Here is a 24,305-nt window from a genome sequence, read left to right as displayed (position 1 = left end):
CCATAAACCCTCTCAGCTTTCTCGCCATCCTCGACCTGCCATCGACTTGGGGCTCGACCTGTCCAACTTTGGCTCCATGACACAGTTAAAATTCCCTCCCATGATCAGCTGGTGCGAATCCAAGTCCAGAATCGCCCCTAGTACCCTCTTTACAAACCCCACCTCGTCCCAGTTAGGCGCGTAAACATTGACTAACACCACATGCGTCCCCTCTAACACCCCACTCACTATCCCAAACCCGGATCACGCACCTCCCTGGCCCCCACAAACCGTTTTCCTGCTCAACAAAATGGCCACCATTCTCAACTTTGAGTCAAACTCCAAGTATAATACTTGCCCCACCCATCCATTTCCTCAGCCTAACCTGATCCATCACCCGGAAATGCGTCTTCTGCAAGAAAATCACCTCCGCTCTCAAACTCTTCAGTTGTGCAAAAACCCGGGACCTCCTGGGATGCTTGCCGCCAGCCAAGGCTCAATGGGGAAAGGCCATGTACACCAAGGGGAATGGAATTGCAAATGGCGGCATGGTGGCACAGTGGTTAGCGCTGCTGCCTCAGGGACCCAGGTTCAATTCTGGCCTCGGGTCACAGACAGTATGCTAAATTGCCCCTTAATTGGAAAAAAATGATACACTCTGAGATGCTCCACTTCAGCAAAGAGAACATTACAAACTTAGCATATTTTTGTTAAAAAGATAATTCTGTTCAATCAACATACATTGTTCATATTGCACTGTTCTGGGCTGTAACCATTCTATAATTCTACAAAAGTGGGCCATTCTTATTTATGGACCTGCTGATAGAAAACTGATTCTAAACATCTCAGCTTGAAGCAGAATATGAGTGACACTATTCCACATATTGACCGGCCCAGATTGTTACACATTTTCAAGGCTGGTTCATTAGAAAATTGATTCAGGAGCTTCAGCCTGTAGCAAATTAAATTTCCAAAAATTACTTTATTTTAAAACTAAAATATATACTTTTTCACAAGCACTTTGACCTTGTTGGAAACAAGACATCAAGCTTGACTGCCAAGACTTCTGTAGCCACAGAAAGGTAAAATGAGTGAATGGCATGTTGTTGTTTACTGCAAGGGGAATGCAATATAAAAATAGGGATGTTTTGCTACAGTTGTACAGGGTGTTGGCGAGACACCTGGAATACTGGGTAGTTTATGCTTCCTTTTTTAAGAAACAACATAAATGGGATAGAAACACTTCAGAGCAGGCTCACTGATTGGTACTTGGGATGGGGATGGAGAACGGTTGGATAGGCTGGTCCTGTATCTATTGGGAGTTTAGATAGAAGAATGAAACACATCAGATCCTATGGGAACTTGACAGGGTGGATGCTGAAAGCATGTTTCCCCTTGTGACAGTAATAAAATGTCTCCCATGTGACGGAGATGAGAACTATTATTTTTCTCTCAGAGGATCATGAGTCTTTGGAATTCTCTTCCCAAGTGAAGGTAGGGTCATTGAATAGTATTAAGGTAGTGGGAATGTGGAGTTGAGGCCATAATCACATCAGCCATGCTCTTAACAGATAGTGGAGCATGCTCCAGGGGCCGAATGGCTTACTCCCACTTTGAAGTCCTATGCTCAATTCTGACAGAAATAATGGTTATTGTAGGACTGGACCTCAGCACCCCGGTAGTCTTGCAGCTGAGCAGAAATTAAAAGGCTGCATTCTGAAACAAGCCTAAACATATTTTTATGCCTGTAATAAATGAACTATGTTTTACATAAATGTTCTGATTGAACATCTTATTTAATATAAAATGATTATAGAATTTTATTAAGCATCAAAACGAAGACCCATTGCCGTGTCATTGCTTATCCGCAATGCCGTGACTCGGATTCGAACCGAGGTTGCTGCGGCCACAACGCAGAGTACTAACCACTATACGATCACGGCGTGCTACATGGGCCGTTGGACGCCTGATTGAAAATCAGCCTCAAACAGAACAAACAGGAAGTTTCATCCTGTGATAGTGCGTCACTAAACACGGCCGAACGACCAATGAAATTGAACGTGGTTCACAAAAAAAATCTTAACTGAAACTTCCTGCTTTGGAACTTAGCTTGATATGAATAAGAATTGTTTTTTTATTTTGCAGAGAGCTGCTCCAAAATACAGAAACGCGGGTAAACTAAGCAGCCGGACACACTTGAAGGGCCATCAGAAAGTTTCGCCAGGGTAAAGGCAGTAATCCCGCAGACACAGCCAAACCCATTTTAGGTTCAATGTTGCTGATCTCGCTGCTGAGAAAAGCACCGCATGTTCGAAATAAAAGCAATGAATTGTTTCTTGTCATCGCCAATGAAGGAACCGCACCTCAAAATTAAGCATTCCTTTTACGAGGCTATTGCGAACATTTAAACATACAATCATGGTTTTGGGAGCATGAATGTTCAGCTGAATAAAACTAAGACATGTCCTGAGATGTTTCAACGAGACAACGTTTCAACGATGTTTCAACACACCGAAAGTTACTTAAATTGTCACCCGCCAACCGGAAAAACGTCAAAAACCTAGTTTAATAATATCTCTGATAACATATTTTCTCCTTGCTCGATCTTGTCGTCTTTTGAGCTCCTCCCTGTGCAGACATGGAAGCATTTGATGTGTTTTTGTGATCAGGTTGGTGAGAGCGGCAGTGCTTGCGGGTGTTGTCGCAAATTTGCATTCAGAGCAGAGCACACCGCTGCTGCACTGGAAAATACGTGTTGCAGCTAAGTTGTACGCTGGATAAGGAAAGGATCCACTTATATAAAATTACCCTGCTCCTCTGTTATCAGTTGGCAGCTTTGTAAGTCGCCATAAGAACAACCTACGACACATCATGACCAGTACAACTCATTTGAGCTCACAGCAACCTCCAGTTGAATTGGAAGCCTTGACTTAGGCACTGATCTGGGATCAAACCTGGGACCCTGTTGCCTGCATCGCTCTTTGCCACTTTAATGAACAAAAACAATTTCCTGTACACTTCTAATGCTGCACGTTAAGTATGTTTAGAAATTCAGAGCAAACTGAACAATGTTGCTTAATTCATGATATTGCAACAATCAAGTTATGTATTCTAGACGAATCAGTGAGAAGGGCTAAATCAATGATTCCATATTTCGGAAACTCAGTGGGTGACAGATTTACCCCTTCTGCTGTGTTCTCTGAAAACAAACAAGTGCTGTACTAACTTCAGTGTCTGCTGATGCTGCTGTTATTGTTACTGAAAGAATTTGTTTCACTGCTGTTTAGTTATGTTACAATAGTATAACTGCTTAAATATATCATGTACATTACAAGAAATGGTAACAAATAATGGTTATCAGCACATACATTTCATTTTGAGAAAGGCCAGCAAATAAATAAAATCGGTTACTCCATCTGTAACATGGCAATGTGATGCTGATTAACAAGTTGAACTCACACAGCCTATCCCCAGATTCCAAGTCATGTATTTATTACTGGCTGTGAAACTGACTCAAAAGAGATACTCAGCCAATTTTGTATGTATACAGATCGATTTTATTTTTGACTGTGGGTGAGGTAAAGCTCACTTTCCACAATAGCACAGCGGTAACATGGTACCACAGTGGTTAGCATCGTTGCTTCACAGCGCCAGGGACCCAGGTTCGATTCCTGGCTTGGATCGCTGTGCGGAGCCTATACATTCTCCCTGTGTCTGCGTGGGTTTCCTCAGGGTGCTCTGGTTTCCTCCCACAAGTCCCAAAAGACGTACTGTTAGGTGAATTGGACATTCTGAATTCTCCCTCAGTGCAACCGAGCAGGTGCTGGAGTGTGGTTACCAGGAGATTTTCACAGTAACTTCAGTCCTACTTGTGACACTAATAAAGATTATTATTATTATTATTATTATTAATTGCCACTTGTTGAGGTCGAGAGGTGATGGGATCATTTGTGGCTGTAATGGCTCCGCTTTCACAGCCCATAAACACTCACTATCAAGATAAGCGGAATTATTACAGCCCCAAATTATTCCGGCACCTCCCAATTCGACAATTTCACACATTGGCTCCAATGCCACCCATTTAAAATTCTCGTCTTTATGTTCAAACCCTCCATGCCCTCACCTTTCCATATCCATGTAACCTCCTCCTGCACTACAACCAAACCACCCCCGCCAACCCATCGCATTCCTGGAACTGTCTGTGTGTTTCTCTGGCCATTTATGCATCCACACCCTTGTTCCCATCTTTCACAGCAATATCTTTAGCCACCTAAACCCCATGGTCCTTCTCAAAACCCTTCTTCCTCGGCAGGTGTGGCTCTGTTGGTAGTACTCTTGCCTCTGAACCACAAGGTTTTGGTTAAAGTCTCAGCACATAAAATCGAGTATGCCACTTCAGTGCAATACTCAAAGGAGCACTGCATTGTTGGGGGCTGTTTATGATGAGATGTTAAACCGAGTTTCCAGCTACCTGTTCAGGTGGAGGTAAAAGATGCCATGGTACTATTTCAAAGAGCAGGGGAGCTATCCCTGGTGTCCTGGCCAATATCTATCCCTCAATCAACGTTATATTATTAGCCACATCCATAAAACAATGTTGGTAGAATATGGATGTTAGTTTCTGATGCCAACAGAAGCATCTTAATGGAACTGTCTGCAAGCAATTTGCTGCTTTCTAGCAAGATAGCAGTCAATAGTGGGGATCCACTGATACTCCCCCTCCCCAGGGTGTTATGGTCAATTGTATTCTCCCTATTGCATTCAAATCAAACCAGGATTAAATCAACAAATTTCTGTGTCTATATAGTTTAATTCAACTGACTAAGCAATGTGATTCGAGAAGCTACATTGTATAAAATGTTGCAAATGAGTCCCTGACAAAAGTTATCAACTTCTCTTTTGCATCATCTATACGTGTGGTGAGGCACAGTCCATGATTTACTTAAAAAGGAAACTAGTTTTCCCGCTTGAAAAGGAGAAAAATTAATGGTTGTGGTCAGGGAGTAGGAATGTGACTTCAGACCAGGTTGTCCAACGGGAGAATAACAATCATGCAAACTTTGTGGGCAAACAACCCTTTTTTGCGATGTAGTATTTTATGATTCCATGATCACTGTTTCATATGCAAATTGTTCAGCTCTGTTAGGAGTGGGGATTTATATGAAGATATTTACAGAGACAGCATAATATTAAGTCCATGTCTTTCTTAATAGAAATAATAAATTCTCTAAAGTTATACAGTAAATCCAAAGTCCAAGTCTAACCTTAATACAGAATCCCCAATTGCAAGATTCCCACCTTTCTTTAGGACTTTTTTCACTTTGGTGTGGTTGCCCTCTCTAACAAATTGATGTAACTGCGACCCTGATGTATCAGCTTTCACTGTACCAAGTTGTATGGGGCAGGGCACAGGGAGTGGTACCAGGTGAGACATCCTAAGAGAAGTCAAATAAAAAGCAGGAACTCAATATAAAGTTAATTCACGGACAATACCTGAAATCTCAAATTCTTATATGAAAGTGTAGAAAAAACACTGCACCTTGTTTTATAAATGTATTTAATATTGACAGTAGATCAGTGACAGTAGGGCAGCACGGTAGCATTCTGGATAGCACAATTGCTTCACAGCTCCAGGGTCCCAGGCTTGATCCCCGGCTTGGGTCACTGTCTGTGCGGAGTCTTCACATTCTCCCCGTGTGTGCGTGGGTTTCCTCCGGGTGCTCCGGTTTCCTCCCACAGTCCAAAGATGTGTGGGTTAGGTGGATTGGCCATGCTAAATTGCCCATAGTGTCCAAAATTGCCCTTAGTGTTGGGCGGGGTTACTGGGTTATGGGGATAGGGTGGAGGTGTGGACCTTGGGTAGGGTGCTCTTTCCAAGAGCCGGTGCAGACTCCATGGGCCGAATGGCCTCCTGCACTGTAAATTCTATGAAATTCTATGACACATGTTCCTGTGTTACAGACATTTGAAACTCAAACTGTTATGGAGCAGAGGGTTATTCTGTCACAGATGTGCCATGATCTCACTGAATGGGGGAACAGGCTTAAGGGGCTAAATTCCTGTTCCTCGGTTTTTAACAAAGAATTTTAACACAACAGCAAGAGGTAGAAAGGAACCAAGTTTCAATAAACAGGTCTGGGCCCTGTCATTATCACATTGTTGTTTGTGGGAAATCATCCACAAATTGACTGTCATATTCCCTACATTTACAACATTGTAAAACACTTTGGGACATTGCGTGATTGTTTTTCATAGAATTTACAGTGCAGAAGGAGGCCATTCGGCCCATCGAGTCTGCACTGGCTCTTAGAAAGAGCACCCTACCCAAGCCCACACCTCCACCCTATCCCCATTACCCAGTAACCCCACCCACCACGAAGGGCAATTTTGGACACTAAGGACAATTTAGCATGGCCAATCCACCTAACCCGCACATCTTTGGACTGTGGGAGGAAACCGGAGCACCCGGAGGAAACCCACGCACACACGGGGAGAACGTGCAGACTCCACACAGACAGTGACCCAAGCCAGGAATCGAACCTGGGACCCTGGAGCTGTGAAGCAATTCTGCTAACCACAATGCTACCGTGCTACCCTGCTAACCGCAATGCTACAATTCAACAGTGAGAAACACTGTTGAAATAAAACCCTGCCTTCCTTATTCTTTTTAATTTCCTTTCCTTTTTTTTACATGTCACAAATAAAGGTGTAATTTAAGCCCAGCAACTACAGGCCAATCAGTTTAAATTCAGTGGTGGAGAAGTATTTAGAAATGTGTGGTGGTGGTGGTGGTGGCGGGGGTGAGGGGGGAGGGGGGTCTCTTGCGGTTGGGGGAGGAGGACGAGGACCAGACTTCCCTCCCAGGACGTCAAGTAGATGTCTTGATGGTTCTTCTTATTCTGGATTGGGGTTCCCTCCTGGCTAGGGCTGGAGTGTTATCCTTTCTCTCCTTGTGTGAGTGTGAGTGGTACCTTGCCCTAGATGGGGTTGCATAGGTGGGATATAGGTTTAGGGTTGTGAGAAGTCCTGGGGACATCATTTCCTTTGCATTTTTGCTTTAGGACGGTGCTGGACTAGGCCAGGTTTGACACCCTAGTTGGTATCCTGTTGTCCCAGGGGATCGGGGGTGCCCTCCTCTGGAAGTATCTTCGGGGAAGGAGGGATCTGGTGGGCTGGGTTCTCTCCCTCCCCTGGGTGTCTGGATACTTGGATGAGCTATTTTTTCCCTAGGGTAGGTGAGATGCCCCCTTGTAGACTGGATGGTTGGCTCTCCCCTTTGTTGGCATTGGTCAGGAAATTGCCTGAAAAGTGTGGGGTTTGGGTTGGATGCAGTCTCCCTGTTATCCATGTGATTAGCTCTTATAAAAGCAAATTACTGCGGATGCTGGAATCTGAAACGAAAGAGAAAATGCTGGAAAATCTCAGCAGGTCTGGCAGCATCAGTAGGGAGAGAAAAGAGCTAACGTTTCAAGTCCAATGACTCTTTGTCAAAGCTAACAGTCAGAAAATATGGGGAATGTGGGGAATATTTGTACTGTGGAGTGAGAATGAAAGATGAGTCATAGCCACAGAAACCCAGGGAAGTGGGGTGCTAATAGCCACAGAAACCAAGGGGAACGAGTGCTAATGATTAGCTCTTCTGGTCTCCACGTACCTCTCACTTTGCCCTTGCTTTTCTTGAGCTACTTGGAGACAAAGTTCAATCCTGGCCACATTGAAGCCAGCTGGGATTCAGTGTTCATGTAGGATTGGGTCCAGTTTGAATATTTATAGTGGTGTTGGCTTTTCTCCTGGGTGTTCCTGGTTGGTGGAGTGGGTTGCCTGGTACCCGGTTGGTGTGTGGGTGTGTGGGGGGGAACGTCTTGACGGTTGAGCGGTTTCCTTGGGGTTATGGTCCCATGAGTGCTGTGATGAGTCAGGACCTGGGCTGGGTCCTGAACTCTTATTATCTGGAGGGTTGGTTCTGGAAGTTCTAATCTTTTCTCTTTTTAAATTTTTTTTTCCAATTAAGGGGCAATTTAGCGTGGCCAATTCACCCACCCTGCACATCTTTGGATTGTGGGGGGTGAGACCACACAGACATGGGGAAAATGTGCAAACGCCACATGGATAGTGACCCAGGGCTGGGATCAAACCCAGGTCCTCAGCGCTGTAGGCAGCAGTGCTAACCACTGCAGCACTGTGCTGCCCATTTTCACTCTTCTTCAATGGGTCTGAGAATTTGGACTTGTTCTCGGTCCTCTCTTCATTTTTTGGTTATATGATCGATATTAGTTCTGTTCCGGGTCTGATTGGGGATAGATTGCATTTTGGGGTATGTATGTAACGTCCCCTTAGAGCTGGCGTTCTCGTGGACGTTTTTTTTTTGTCGTGCTGGGTATGAAGTATCCGCTCTTGGCTTTTGCATGAGTGCAGTTGGGTCTGATGTCTGAGAAAGATGCCTTTGTCGAGTTGCTGATGCCTGTGGTGCTCCTGGAGCTGAGGGATTTGTGTGTTGGTGTGCACCTGATCTAGCCGTGAGCAGTGCAGCGTGGGAGGGTGTGCACCGACCTGTCATGTCAAGTTTTTATGCCTTTACCCAGTTCTTCCCTTGATTCTGGTGGGGTCACGGGAATAATCAGTTTTGCCCAATGATTTTACCGAGCCAGTTGTGATGATCTATTCCAGTTTGTGCCCATGTATATTGAACCCTTTTTACCGCTCTCCCTATGTATATTATTTTCTAACTTTGTTTTTTTTAAATTTAAAGTAACCAATTATTATTTTCCAATTAAGGGGCAATTTAGCATGACCAATCCACCTAACCTGCACATCTTTGGGTTGAGAGGGTGAAACCCACGCAGGCACTGGGAGAATGTGCAAACGCCACACGGATAGTGACCCAGGGCTGGGATCAAACCCAGGTCCTCAGCGCTGTAGGCAGCAGTGCTAACCACTGCACCACTGTGCTGCCCATTTTCACTCTTCTTCAATGGGTCTGAGAACTTGGACTTGTTCTCGGTCCTCTCTTCATTTTTTGGTTATGTGATCGATATTAGTTCTGTTCCGGGTCTGATTGGGGATAGATTGCATTTTGGGGTATGTATGTAACGTCCCCTTAGAGCTGGAGTTCTCGTGGACGTTCTTTTTTTTTTGTAGTGCTGGGTATGAAGTATCCGCTCTTGGCTTTTGCATGAGTACAGTTGGGTCTGATATCCGAGGGAGATGCCTTTGTCGAGTTGCTGATGCCTGTGGTGCTCCTGGAGCTGAGGGATTTGTGTTGGTGTGCACATCTTTGAGTTGTGAGGGTGAAACCCACGCAGGCAGAGGGAGAATGTGCAAACTCCACACAGATGGTGACCCATAGCCGGGGTCGAACCCGGGACCTCAGCACTGTAGGGCGGAGTGCTAACCACTGTGCCACCGTGCCACCCAATTTCTAACTTTGTTGTGTCTGTTTTGAAATATGTGACATTCTAATAAATATATTTTATAAACATTTAAAGACAGAGGAAGAGTTTCTATAGATATTTAAAAAGAAAAGAGTTAACAAAGTGACCATTGGTCCTATAGAAAGTGAGTATGGGGAATTAATAATAGAAAATAAGGAGGTGACAGAAAATTGAACCAGTATTGTGCATCAGCCTTCACTAGAAGGGCTGGTTTAGCACAGGGCTAAATCGCTGGCTTTGAAAGCAGACCAAGGCAGGCCAGTAGCATGGTTCAATTCCTGTACCAGCCTCCCCAAACAGGTGCCGGAATGTGGCGACTAGGGGCTTTTCACAGTAACTTCATTTGAAGCCTACTTGTGACAATAAGTGATTTTCATTTCATTTCACATGTAACATCCCAGAAGTGGCTCTAAATCAGGAATAAGACCATAAGACATTGAATTGAAAGGGAGGGAGTTATTTGGAAAAATTACAATCAGCAGAGAATTGGTACTTGGCAGACAGATTGTTAGAATGGTGAGCTGATAAATCCACGGGTCCTGATGGAATTCATCCGAGTGTCTTAAAAGAAGTGCAGTACGAAGTCTTATAACACCAGGTTAAAGTCCAACAGGTTTGTTTCGATGTCACTAGCTTTCAGAGCGCTGCTCCTTCCTCAGGTGAATGAAGAGGTATGTTCCAGAAACACATATATAGACAAATTCAAAGATGCCAAACAATGCTTGGAATGTGACCATTAGCAGGTGATTAAATCTTTACAGATCCAGAGATGGGGTAACCCCAGGTTAAAGAGGTGTGAATTACATCAAGCCAAGACAGTTGGTAGGATTTCACAGGCCAGATGGTGGGGGATGAATGTAATGTGACATGAATCCCAGGTCCCGGTTGAGGCCGCACTCATGTGTGCGGAACTTGGCTATAAGTTTCTGCTCGGCGATTCTGCGTTGTTGCGCGTCCTGAAGGCCGCCTTGGACTGCTGAAGTGTTCTCCGACTGGAAGGGAACATTCCTGCCTGGTGATTGTTGCGCGATGTCCGTTCATTCGCGCAACAATCACCAGGCAGGAATGTTCCCTTCCAGTCGGAGAACACTTCAGCAGTCAAGGGCATTCAGCCTCTGATCTCCGGGTAAGCGTTCTCCAAGGCGGCCTTCAGGACGCGCAACAACGCAGAATCGCCGAGCAGAAACTTATAGCCAAGTTCCGCACACATGAGTGCGGCCTCAACCGGGACCTGGGATTCATGTCACATTACATTCATCCCCCACCATCTGGCCTGCGAAATCCTACCAACTGTCCTGGCTTGATGTAATTCACACCTCTTTAACCTGGGGTTACCCCATCTCTGGATCTGTAAAGATTTAATCACCTGCTAATGGTCGCATTCCAAGCATTGTTTGGCATCTTTGAATTTGTCTATATATGTGTTTCTGGAATATACCTCTTCATTCACCTGAGGAAGGAGCAGCGCTCCGAAAGCTAGTGACATCGAAACAAACCTGTTGGACTTTAACCTGGTGTTGTAAGACTTCGTACTGTGCTCACCCCAGTCCAACGCCGGCATCTCCACCTTAAAAGAAGTGGCCAGTGATGCATTGGTTTTAATTTTTCAAAATTCATAGACTTAAAGGGCCGAATGACCTCCCTTGGTGCTTTAACCTTTCTATGATTCTGTACTGAGGGGGTTTGAATTGCATAATGCAGAGTAGAAGGGCTCCAGCTCAGATCCCCGATAACGCAATGCTCAGTGTTGATAAATGCTTATTAGTTTCAATGCTGTGAACCTGCTCTTGACACCGGTACCTCATTGTGGGGAAAATCCCAAATCAGCAGAGCACCCTGATCCAGCTGAGTGTCAACAGCCCGAGACAGATGCAAATTGTCTGCAACCCTAAAACTACTGTGGCCCTCCAATGGGGTGAATGGCAATGGTTTTTAAATTATTCCCCCACCCTATGCCCAACAGTGGGAGCGTTGTGCCATCCAGGGTTATCTCCTCAATCCTCATCACTCCTACCTCAGGGGTCTTGCCACCCTGACCCTTGACTGGAGAGCTCCCCCGCTCACCATTCCCTGGACCAGGGTCTCTCTCATTGCCCCCACCACCCCTGAATCGCTCCCCTACCCCAAGGGTCTCTCTCCCCCATCCCCTGTCCAAGATTCTCTCTCCCCCACCCCACACCAAGAGTATCTCTCCCCCACCCCCTATCGAAGAGTCTCTCTCTCCCCCACCCCACACCAAGAGTCTCTCTCCTCCACCCCACCCCAAGAGTCTCTCTCCCCACCCCACGGGTCTCTCTCACCCCCACACCCCGTCCAAGAGTCTCTCAAACCCCACCCCAAGAGTCTCTCGCCCCCACCCCAAGGGTCTCTCTCTCCCCCACTCCACCCCAAGGGTCTCTCTCCCCTACCCTGTCGAAGTCTCTCTCCCCACCCCACGCCACGCCATGTCTCTCTCCCTCGCCCCACCCGAAGAGTCTCTCTCCCCCACCCCAAGAGTCTCTCTCCCCCACCCCCAGGACTCTCTCCACCCCAAGGGTCTCTCCCCCACCCCACCCCAAGAGTCTCTCTCCCCCACCCCACGGGTCCCTCTCTCTCCCCCCCCCAGGGTCTCTCTCCACCCCAAGAGTCTTTCTCCCCCCCCCCAGGACTCTCTCCACCCCAAGGGTCTCTCCCCCACCCCACCCCAAGAGTCTCTCTCCCCCACCCCACGGGTCCCTCTCGCTCCCCCCCCCCCCCCCAGGGTCTCTCTCCACCCCAAGAGTCTTTCTCCCCCCCCCCCCAGGACTCGCTCCACCCCAAGGGTCTCTCCCCCACCCCAAGAGTCTCTCTCCTTCCCCAAGGGTCTCTCCCTCCCACCTACCCTCAATTTTCATTTACAGCCCCATCTCTTCCTCTCACGACCCCTCTCCCCAATGTTTTCTTTCCCCCCTCTCTTCCACACCAGTGTCTCTCTCTCTGCCCACCTCTGTCTATCCCCCCGGCCTGTACCGCCGCCATTTTGAATCGTCTCCAACTGTCAGTTGAGGATCCGCGGTTGGTGGAAGTTTTTGACCTTAAACAATCCCGTTTAATAATTTTGATGGATTGACTTGTTTTACCTCCTTTTCTCGCTTTTCCACCCGGCGACAATTTCAGGATCTCTATCTTAATGTCACCGATTGTTTTTGTGTAACGTTTGGCGTCGACGCCAGGATGGGACACGCGGCCCCGGGACGGCGGCTCGGGGAGGGCAGCAGAAAACGCGCGAGCTGACTCTGCTCTGCGGCTCCCCCGGCACTGCCCCCTGTGGCTGCCTTCAGCACTGCCGCCTGCGACTTCTTTGAGCACTGCCCCCTGTGGCTGTCCCCCAGCACTGCCCCCTGTGGCTGTCCTTCAGCACTGCCCCCTGTATCTGTCCCCCAGCAATGCCCCCAGTGGCTGTCTCCGGAACGGCCTCTGCGTCTTCCCTCACACTGCCCCCAGTGGCAGTCCCCCAGGACTGCCCCCCGTGGCTGCCTCCAGAACTGGCCCCAGTGTCTGCCCCCCAGCACTTTCCCTGTGGCTGTCTCTGGCACTGCCCCCTGTGGCTCCCCTGGCACTGCCCCCTGTGGCTGTCCCCCAGCACTGCCCCCTGTGGCTGTCCCCCAGCACTGCACCCTGTGGCTGCCCCCCAGCACTGTCCCCTGTGGCTGTCCCCCAGCACTGCCCCCTGTGGCTGTCCCCCAGCACTGCCCCCTGTGGCTGTCCCCCAGCACTGCGCCCTGTGGCTGCCCCCCAGCACTGCACCCTGTGGCTGCCCCCCAGCATTGCTCCCTGCGGCTGTCCCCCAGCACTGCACCCTGTGGTGTCCCCCAGCACTGCTCCCTGTGGCTGTCCCCAGCACTGCCCCCTGTGGCTGTCCCCCAGCACTGCCCCCTGTGGCTGTCCCCAGCACTGCCTCCTGTGGCTGTCCCCCAGCACTGCTCCCTGTGGCTGTCCCTCAGCACTGCTCCCTGTGGTGTCCCCCAGCACTGCACCCTGTGGCTGTCCCCAGCACTGCCTCCTGTGGCTGTCCCCAGCACTGCCTCCTGTGGCTGTCCCCCAGCACTGCTCCCTGTGGCTGTCCCTCAGCACTGCTCCCTGTGGTGTCCCCCAGCACTGCACCCTGTGGCTGTCCCCAGCACTGCCTCCTGTGGCTGTCCCCCAGCACTGCTCCCTGTGGCTGTCCCCCAGCACTGCCCCCTGTGTCCGTCCCCCAGCTCTTCCCCCTGTTACCCCCCCCCCCCCCCGGCAAACAGCTCCACCAGCACTGCCCCCTGTGGCAGCCTCCACACTCCGGCGCCTGTTCGGGTACACAGAGGGAGAATTCACAATGTCTAATTCACCTAACAGCTCGTCTGTCAGGACTTGTGGGAGGAAACTGTTACCACGGGAAGTAGTTGATTCTAAATCATTGAATATATGGTGAAGTCACACGGGATCAGGGGTGAGCTGGCAGGTGAAGTCACACGGGATCAGGGGTGAGCTGGCAAGGTGGATACAGAACTGGCTAGGTCATAGAAGGCAGAGAGTAGCAATGGAAGGATGCTTTTCTAATTGGAGGGCTGTGACCAGTGGTGTTCCACAGGGATCAGTGCTGGGACCTTTGCTCTTTGTAGTATATATAAATGATTTGGAGGAAAATGTAACTGGTCTGATTAGTAAGTTTGCAGACGACACAAAGGTTGGTGGAATTGCGGATAGCGATGAGGACTGTCAGAGGATACAGCAGGATTTAGATTGTTTGGAGACTTGGGCGGAGAGATGGCAGATGGAATTTAATCCGGACAAATGTGAGGTAATGCATTTTGGAAGGTCTAATGCAGGTAGGGAATATACAGTGAATGGTAGAACCCTCAAGAGTATTGAAAGTCAAAGAGATCTAGGAGTACAGGTCCACAGGTTATTGAAAGGGGCAACACAGGTGGAGAAGGTAGTCAAGAAGGCATAGGGCATGCTTGCCTTCATTGGCCGGGGCTTTGGGTATAAGAATTGGCAAGTCATGTTGCAGCTGTATAGGACCTTAGTTAGGCCACACTTGGAGTATAGTGTTCAATTCTGGTCGCCACACAACCAGAAGGATGTGGAGGCTTTAGAGAGGGTGCAGAAGAGATTTACCAGAATGTTGCCTGGTATGGAGGGCATTAGCTATGAGGAGCGGTTGAATAAACTCGGTTTGTTCTCACTGGAACGAAGGAGGTTGAGGGGAGACCTGATAGAGGTCTACAAAATTATGAGGGGCATAGACAGAGTGGATAGTCAGAGGCTTTTCCCCAGGGTAGAGGGGTCAATTACTAGGGGGCATAGGTTTAAGGTGCGAGGGGAAAGGTTTAGAGTAGATGTACGAGGCAAGTTTTTTACGCAGAGGGTAGTGGGTGCCTGGAACTCGCTGCCGGAGGTGGTGGAAGCAGGGACGATAGTGACATTTAAGGGGCATCTTGACAAATACATGAATAGGATGGGAATAGAGGGATACGGACCCAGGAAGTGTAGAAGATTGTAGTTTAGTCGGGCAGCATGGTCGGCACGGGCTTGGAGGGCCAAAGGGCCTGTTCCTGTGCTGTACATTTCTTTGTTCTATTCAAGAGGCGGCTGGATATAGCACTTGGGGAGACTGGGATCAAAGGTTATGGGGAGAAAGCCGGATTAGGCTATTGAGTTGGATGACCAGCCATGATCGTGACAAATGGCGGAGCAGGCTCGAAGAGCCAAAAGGCCTCGTCCTGCTCCTATTTCTATGTATCTAAGCCGGGAATCGAACCTGGGAACCTGGTGCTGTGAAGCAACAGTGCTAACCGCTGAGTTACTGTGCCGCCCAATATGCAACAGGGCAGATTTTCACGTTCCTGCTTCTGAAGCTATCGAAAGACTCGAGCACGGCCACAGAGATTGAAAATGGGTTGGATAATCGTCTGGCTCCTATCTGGGTGTGTGATCCTCCTCACCCAATATTCTCAATGCTCTGTACCTGGATAATTCAATATGCCTAAATTAGGAACATAAAGAATCTGCACCGATTTTTGAAAAATTCAATGAGAATACTAAATATATAGGCCATGTTTTATCTAGCCTCAAATTCTAACGTCAATTTAAATTTGTGCATCTGTTTTCATGCATTGGCAAGATCCAGCTTTAGGTTTTTACCACGCACTGCGCTGTATCGTTCTATGTTCTATGTTCTATGTGCAGACAGGTGTCAGTGGCCACGTTGCCTTGGCTGGAGACATTGTGTAGTTTTAATGTTAACACTGATCGGATATTAGCACAAATCTAATTTTAGCCATCACAATGTATGTGATTTTTATTTGGTATTTGTTAAAACCCCCATGAGAACCATGAAGAAACAGATTCCCTCAGCCGTTTGCTAATGCTCTAGAGCGCCCTGTCCCCGCCTGTGGTGGCTGAGGTAATTACAACGTTGAACTTCATGGGCACCTTACCGGAGACGGTGGCACAAGTGTGTGCAAGGACCGAGAGGGACCCGACGTTGGCGAAGCTTCGCCTTCTCTTACGCAACGGCGGTAGGAAGGAACCTTTTCCTGAGTCTCGGCGACCCTTTGCTCAAATGTTCTCCGAACCGAGTTTAGATAATGGAGTGATTTTGTGGGGTGCTCGGGTTGTCATTCGCCCTCAAGGTCAGGGAGCCCTTGTTAAGTTACAAAACTTACACGCTGGCCATCTGGGCACCGGCTGTTTTAAAATCTTACGTCATCAGCTCCTCTCCACTCTTGGCAATGGTCGTCCGAGGATTCGCCACCACGCGGATTCGCCGGACCATTCACGGGCTCCATGTTCCTCACACTGGTGGACGCCCACTCCAAATGGATGGAGGTTTGCAAGATGTCTACCACAACATCCAGGGCCACCATGGAGAAGCTCCAAGGTGTTTTGGACTGTCCAGAGGTGCTGGTGACAGATAATGGCATTCCTTTTTCCAGCAAGGGGTTTGCCATTTTAATGGGGAATTTTCGGACTCTGTGGGGGAGGGGTGTTATAACCCACCATGGGAAAACGATCTCCCGATGCGGCTCATTGAATATGAGCCCCCCGGGTAGGGGGGGGGGGGAGATCCACCACCTGGGGCTCGTTGAGATGTAGGATAGGAAGAGGCCGAAACCAGTGCCTGGAAAACCTATCCTTCCAGTAGGATCTACACTGGCTGAGATGCTATGTAAAGTTCAACTTGTATGTATGTAAATAAATTCACGTACATTTATGACAGTTTCCTTATGTAGTATTCAGTACTCAACTCATGATTTTTAAAAAATATATATTTATTAAAGTTTTTTAACAAAAAAGTGATATATTTACATAGCTTTATACACTGGCTCTCGCCCGTTCGTGCCAGTTTCCCCCACCCTCCATGTTATCCCCCGCTCGTCCGTCCCCTCAAACAGTCTCTCGCTTGGCTTGACCCGGACTTTCACCACCTGAGATATTGCTCCCACCACTCCTCTCCAGAACCCCTCCAGCGCCGGACATGTCCAGAACATGTGGACATGGTTCGCCGGGCTCCCTGAACATCTTCCGCATCTGTCCTCTACCCCAAAGAACCTACTCATCCTCGCCCCCGTCAGGTGAGCTCTGTGAACCACCTTAAATTCTATCAGGCTGAGCCTGGCACATGAGGAGGAGGAATTAACCCTACCCAGGGCGTCAGCCCACAAACCTTCCTCGATCTCCTCCCCCAGCTCCTCCTCCCATTTACCCTTCAACTCTTCTGCTAGCACTTCCCCCTCTTCTTTCATCTCTTGGTGTATTGCCGAAACCTTGCCCTCCCCGACCCATACACCCGAGATCACCCTGTCTTGAATTTCTTGTGCCGGGAGCAGCGGGAGTTCCCTGACCTGTCGCCTCACAAAAGCCCTCACCTGCATATATCTGAATGCATTTCCCGGGGGTAGCTCAAACTTCTCCTCCAGTGCCCCTAGGCTCGCAAATGTCCCGTCGATGAACAGGTCCCCCATTCTTCTAATCCCCACCCGATACCAGCCCTGGAATCCCCCGTCCATCTTCCCCGGGACAAACCGGTGGTTACCCCTGATCGGGAACCACACCGAGGCTCCCACTGCACCCCTATGCCGTCTCCACTGGCCCCAGATCCTTAACGTTGCCGCCACCACCGGGCTCGTGGTGTACTTTGATGGCGAGAGCGGCAGCGGTGCCGTCACCAGCGCCCCCAAGCTCGTTCCTTTGCAGGGTGCCATCTCCATCCTCTTCCATGCCACCCCCCTCTCCCTCCATAACCCACTTACGGATCATCGCCACGTTTGCTGCCCAGTAGTAGCTCCCTAGGTTTGGCAGCGCCAGCCCTCCTCGGTCCCTACTGCATTCCAGGAACCCTCTCCTTACCCTCGGGGTCTTATTCGCCCACACAAACCCCATAATACTCCTACCTACTCTCTTGAAAAAGCCCTTGGTAATCACGATGGGGAGGCACTGGAACACAAACAAAAACCTCGGAAGGACCACCATTTTGACCGACTGCACTCTACCCGCCAACGAGAGCGGCAACATGTCCCATCTTTTGAAGTCCACCTCCATTTGGTCCACCAACCTCGCCAGATTCAATTTGTGTAGGGCCCCCCAGCTCCTGGCTATCTGGATCCCTAGATACCGAAAAAAAACCTCCGCCCTCCTCAGCGGTAGGTCCCCTATCCCTCTTTCTTGGTCCCCTGCCTGTAGTACAAAAAGCTCGCTCTTCCCTACATTGAGCTTATAGCCCGAGAACTCCCCAAACTCCCTCAAAGTCAGCATGACCTCCACCATCCCCTCCATTGGGTCCGCCACGTACAGCAGCAGGTCATCCGTGTATAGCGACACCCGATGCTCTTCTCCCCCGCGGACCACCCCCCTCCATTTATTAGACTCCCTCAGTGATATGGCCAAGGGTTCGATCGCCAATGCAAACAACAGCGGGGACAGAGGGCCCCCTGCCTCGTTCCTCGGTACAGCCGAAAGTACTCCGACCTCCGCCAGTTCGTCACCACACTTGCCACCGGGGCGCTGTAAAGGAGCTTAACCCAGCTAATAAACCCTCCCCCGAACCCAAACCTACGCAACACCTCCCAGAGGTACTCCCACTCTACTCGGCCAAAGGCCTTTTCCGCGTCCATGGCTGCCACTATCTCTGCCTCTCCCTCCTCCGATAGCATCATTATCACGATTTAAGAGCCGCCGCACATTCGTATTTAACTGCCTGCCCTTTACAAATCCCGTCTGGTCCTCATGAATCACCCCCGGGACACAGTCCTCAATCCTCGTGGCCAGCACTTTTGCCAATAGCTTAGCGTCCACATTAAGGAGCGAAATTGGCCTGTACGATTACTCAACTCATGATTAACATCACACAACCTTCCTGTGTGCAAACTGACCCCCAGGTTTGCCTACGTAACAGTGACTGCATTTCAAAAGTAACCTGTGGTTGGGGAAATAATTTCAAAGTTCTGAGGTTGTTCAAGATGCTGTATGAATTTCCCCCCCAAATATACATTCGCAAAGAACAGGGAATGTCAGGTGATCAGCATGAGTGGTTACACAGATTCCAGTCCCTCGGTGCTCTGTGGCTGAAAGGTCTCAGACACCAATCCTTCCTCACCGCACCTCCTCCGTGGCTGCCCCAAACTTTAGCATGTCCCTCAACCCACATTCCTGGACTTTGGAATGTGCCAGTCTGCAGCACTCGGCCGTGGACGATTCTTTGCACTGGAAAACCTGCAGGTTTCGGGCAGACTAAAGAGCGTCTCTCACCGAGTTGATGATCCTCCAGCCGCGGCCCATGTTTGTCTCAGTCTGTGTCTCTGGGGACAAAACTGAAAGGGCAAGACTGGAAGGCGTGTTTTTACGAGTTAAAAAGCGTAAAGCAGTTTAGCAGTGATCAAATTGTGTATTTTTATGTCTTGCGCTTTTGCATTCTGTTGGGCGAGGGTGGGTGGGGTCTTTGGCGGAGGGGTGTGACATCACTCGGGAGGGACATGGTATCATGGGCGGGGGGTGGCATAAAGGAAAGTGAGCGTGGGCCCCACAAAGCGTAAGTCCATTACTGACCGGGGCCTAGGCGTCTCTTTGCTGGGACTTCTGGACAACAAATGGCAGAGATGTTGGAGCTTCGATGCAACTCTGGATCGATGCTGGTTATTGCTCGATGATCCTGCCATGGCTGCGGCCTTTCCAAACTTGGATTTGGATTTTGTTTATTGTCACGTGTACCGAGGTACAGTGAAAAGTATTTTTCTGCGAGCAGCTCAACAGATCATTTAGTACATGTGAAGAAAATAAAATAAAAGAAAATACATAACAGGGCAACACAAGGTACACAATGTAACTACATAACACCGGCATCGGGTGGAGCATACAGGGATGTCATATTAATCAGATCAGTCCATAAGAGGGTCGTTTAGGAGTCTGGTAACAGTGGGGAAGAAGCTGTTTTTGAATCTGTTGGTGCGTGTTCTCAGACTTTTGTATCTCTTGCCCGATGGAAGGAGTTGGAAGAATGAGTAAGCCGGGTGGGAGGGGGTCTTTGATTATGCTGCCCGCTTTCCCCAGGCAGCGGGAGGTATAGATAGAGTCAATGGATGGGAGGCAGGTTTGTGTGATGGGCTGGGCAGTGTTCACGACTCTCTGAAGTTTCTTGCGGTCCTGGGCCGAGCAGTTGCCATACCAGGCTGTGATGCAGCCAGACAGGATGCTTTCTATGCTGCATCTGTAAAAGTTGGTAAGAGTCAGTGTGGACATGCCGAATTTCCTTCGTTTTCTGAGGAAGGATAGGCGCTGTTGTGCTTTCTTGCTGGTAGCGTTGAAGTGGGTGGATCAGGACAGATTTTTGGTGATGTGCACACTTAGGAATTTGAAGCTGTCGATCATCTCCACTTCGGCCCCGTTGAGGCAGACAGGGGTGTGTGTACAGTACTTTGCTTTCTGAAGTCAATAATAATAATCTTTATTAGTGTCACAAGTAGGCTTACATTAACACTGCAATGAAGTTACTATGAAATGCCCCTAGTCGCCACATTCCGGCGATTCCAATTCACCTAAGAGCATGTCTTTTGGGACTTGTGGGAGGAAACCCACTCAGACACGGGGAGAACGTGTAGACGCCGCACAGACAGCGACTCAAGTGGGAATCGAATCTGGGAGTCTGGCGCTGTGAAGCAACAGTGCTAACCACTGTGCTACCGTGCTGCCATGACCAGCTCTCTAGTTTTGCTGGCATTGAGGGATAGATTGTTGTCCTTACACCACTCCACTAGCTCCGTGGACGGTTACATTTTTCTGCAGATCATCATTAATCCTGAACTTTTTTTCCCACGTGATTTTACTCCTGATTTTATGTTTCTGCCTTCTGTCCTGGCAAGGGTGTACGATATCTGAGCAGAGAGCAGTTTGTCGCCTGTTATCCTCTTATAGAGTGAACACCATGCTGAGGTGGTATCATGAGGGTAATGCAGTATTTATCTGTTTTTGATGAGCTGTAATCCGCGCTTTTACACTGAGGAAGTACATTTTTTGGTACAATCATTTTATTTATAGAGAAGATGATTGCGGCACAGTGGGGAGCGGGTAGGTGGTTTGGTATGGAGGAGATTGGTATGGCTTTGTAAGTCCTCGTTGTGAGTGTGGAGATCTATTAGTGTTGTGTTTTTCTTTTGTACTTTTGTTATTTTGGGATTAAGAAATCCTGGCTTGTCTCCTATGAAGGTACAGACAGATCATGTATCCTGGAAACGGCTGGGTTCCTTTTTTATTTCTGTTGGCACTTCTGGCGTTGTAGGAGTCGGGGGAAATATGTACTGCTGCACGATTCTTGAAAACTTCAAAGAAACCAAATTTGCCTGGGGGTGGTTGGTTATAAGAGTGATGTGAGTATCTTTGGTCTATTAGCCCCTATTCTAGCATGCTGTTGGTCTTGGTTTGGCTCGATTGAAGTAGGCTAGGGGCAGTAGATAATGAAGCAGTCCATGTCCAACTGCAGCAAGACCTGGAAAATATCCAGACTTGGGCTGGCAAGTGGCAAGTTACATTTGGGCCACACAACTACCAGGCAATGACCATCTCCAACAAGAGAGGATCTAACCACTTCCCCTTAACATTCAATAGGGGGGGCGGCACAGTGGCGCAGAGGGTTAGCACTGTTGCCTCATGGCGCCGAGGTCCCAGGTTCGATCCCAGCTCTGGGTCACGGCCTGTGTGGAGTTTGCACATTCTCTCTCCGTGTTTGCGTGATGTGCAGGCTAGGTGGATTGGCCACACTAAATTGCCCCTTAACTGGATAAAATGAATTGGGTACTCTAAATTTATTTTTTAAAAGACATTCAATGGCATTACCATCACTGAATCCACCACAGACAACATCCTGGGGGTTACCATTGATGATATTAATTGGGGCCGCACGTTAGCATGGTGGTTAGCACTATGGCAGTCCCAGGTTCAATTCCCAGCTTGGGTGACTTTCTGTGCGGAGTCTGCACGTTCTCCCCGTGTCTGCGTGGGTTTCCTCCATGTGCTCCGGTTTCCTCCCACTGTCCAAAGATGTGCAGGTAAGGTGGATTGGCCATACTAAATTACCCTTAGGTTAGATGGGGTTGCTGGGTTATGGAGATGGGGTGGAGGTGTGGGCTTGGGTAGGAGGCTCTTTCCACGAGCCGGTGCAGACTCAATGGGCCGAATGGCCCCCTGCACTGTAAATTCTAGCATTCTAGGAATACTGTGGCTACCAGAGCAGATCAAAGGCTAGGAATCCTACAGCGAGTAACTCACCTCCTGACTCCTCCCGAAGCCTGTCCACCATCTGTTAAGGCATAAGTCAGGATTGGAATGGAATACTCTCCACTTGCCTGGGTGAGTGCAGCTTCAAAAACACTAGAGAAGCTCGACACCATCCAGGACAAAGCAGCCCACTTGATTACTCCCCCTTCCACAAACATTCAAACCCTCCACCACCAACGAACAGTGGCAGCCGTGTGTACCATCTACAAAATGCACAGCAGCAACTCGCCAAGGTTCCTCAGACAGCACCTTCCAAACCCACGACCACTACCATCTAGAATGGACAAGGGCAGCAGATACCAGGGAACCCCACCTTGGAGGTTCCCCTCCAAGCCACTCACCACCCCGACTTGGAAATATATCGCCGCTCCATCACTGTCACTGGGTTACTTCTGCCGCAACGTGATCCTTCACAGAGCCAAGGACAGGTAGAACCTCAGCACTTAGTGACACCGGTATTTGCGTATCAAGGGTCTATGATGAGGAAGAATTATTTGGCTTGCAACCTATCTCTGAAGTGATCTCTGTTAGGTGAATTGGACATTCTGAATTCTCCCTCCGTGTACCTGAACAGGCGCCGGAATGTGGCGACTAGGGGCTTTTCACAGTAACTTCATTGCAGTGTTAGCCTACTTGTGACAATAATAAAGATTATCAATAAGATTCTCATTAAGTATTTCCTCTTCCCTATCAAACTACTTTACATTAGTGATAACTCTAAAGTTATCCATCGTTTTCAGATGTCTGTTCTCAGAGGTTGGGTCCCTTTTCCTTGGAGAAAAGAAGGGCTGAGAGGAGACTCGATTGAGGTAGCCAGGATGCTGAGGGGTAAGGATGGGGTTAAATAGTGAGAAAGTGTCCCCACTCAAGAGAGCATCAAGAACGAGAGGGCACAGATTCAGAAACAATAGGCAAAAGCAGTAGAAGTGACTTGAGGAAAATAATGTTCACCAGATGGGCAGCACGGTAGCATGGTGGATAGCACGATTGCGTCACAGCTCCAGGGTCCCAGGTTCGATTCCGGCTTGTGTCACTGTCTGTGCGGGGTCTGCACGTCCTCCCCGTGTGTGCGTGGGTTTCCTCCGGGTGCTCCGGTTTCCTCCCACAGTCCAAAGATATGCAGGTTAGGTGGATTGACCGTGATAAATTGCCCTTAGTGTCCAAAATTGCCCTTAGTGTTGGGTGGGGTTGCTGGGTTGTGGGGATAGGGTGGAGGTGTTGACCTTGGGTGGGGTGCTCTTTCCAAGAGCCGGTGCAGACTCGATGGGCCGAATGGCCTCCTTCTGCACTGTAAATTCTATGACATCTATGAGATGGGGTGGTTGGAGTCTGGAATGAACTTCCTGAGAGTGGTGGAGGCAGGTTTGATCGAGGCGTTCAAAAGGGACAAAACAGAAAATGCTGGGAAAGCCCGGCAGGTCTGGCAGCATCTGAGGAGACAGAAAATTGAGTTAATGTTTCGAGTCCATATGACTTCTTCGGAGCTAAAGAGAGGGAGAAATGTGATGGATTATATAGTGTAGAAGAGGAGGTGGAGCAGAGTAGAAAGTCATAGGTTTAAGATGCAAGGGAGAAAGTTTAGAGGAGGTGTATGAGGCAAAATTTTTACACAGTAGTGAGTGTTTGGAATGCGCTGCCGGGGAAGCAGATATGATGGCGACGTTCAAGAGGCATTGGAAAAAAAATGAATTGGGAACTCTAAATTTATTTTAAAAACACATAAGAAAAGTACAGCACAGGAACAGGCACTTCCTGTGCCCAATTCATTTTTTCCAATTAAAGGGCAATTTAGCGAGCGCTCCGAAAGCTAGTGACATCGAAACAAACCTGTTGGACTTTAACCTGGTGTTGCAAAGCTTCTTACTGTTGAAAGAGGAGCAGGGGATAGGCAGGATTTTACCACCTGGGCGGTGCTGCCCCTTTAAGGCCCCGGGGTGGGTTGTGCCTTTAAGAGAGCGGCAGGCGGCTCTGAAAGAGAGAGAGAGAGAGATGCTTCCAAGTGTGTTGGCGGGAAACGCTGCTGGAGTTTGGGTGCGAGCTGCAGAGAGGGAGGGAGGGAAGGAGAGAGGGAGGGAGGGAAGGAGAGAGGGAGGGAGGGAAGGAGAGAGGGAGGGAGGGAAGGAGAGAGGG

General features: G+C 48.9%; 1 non-coding gene across 1 annotated transcript; it reads right to left on the bottom strand.

Moving 5' to 3' along the window:
* Positions 1-1,850: 1,850 nt before the first annotated feature.
* On the bottom strand, positions 1,851-1,922 carry trnah-gug (transfer RNA histidin (anticodon GUG)). Its single transcript has one exon. It is a non-coding gene; the product is annotated as a tRNA-His (tRNA).
* Between the last annotated feature and the right edge of the window lie 22,383 nt (positions 1,923-24,305).

The sequence above is a fragment of the Scyliorhinus torazame genome, chromosome 12 (assembly GCF_047496885.1).
Source record: "Scyliorhinus torazame isolate Kashiwa2021f chromosome 12, sScyTor2.1, whole genome shotgun sequence".
NCBI lineage: Eukaryota > Metazoa > Chordata > Chondrichthyes > Carcharhiniformes > Scyliorhinidae > Scyliorhinus > Scyliorhinus torazame.
Note: the sequence above shows the minus strand (reverse complement) of the source record. Positions and strands in the feature narration are given on the sequence as shown.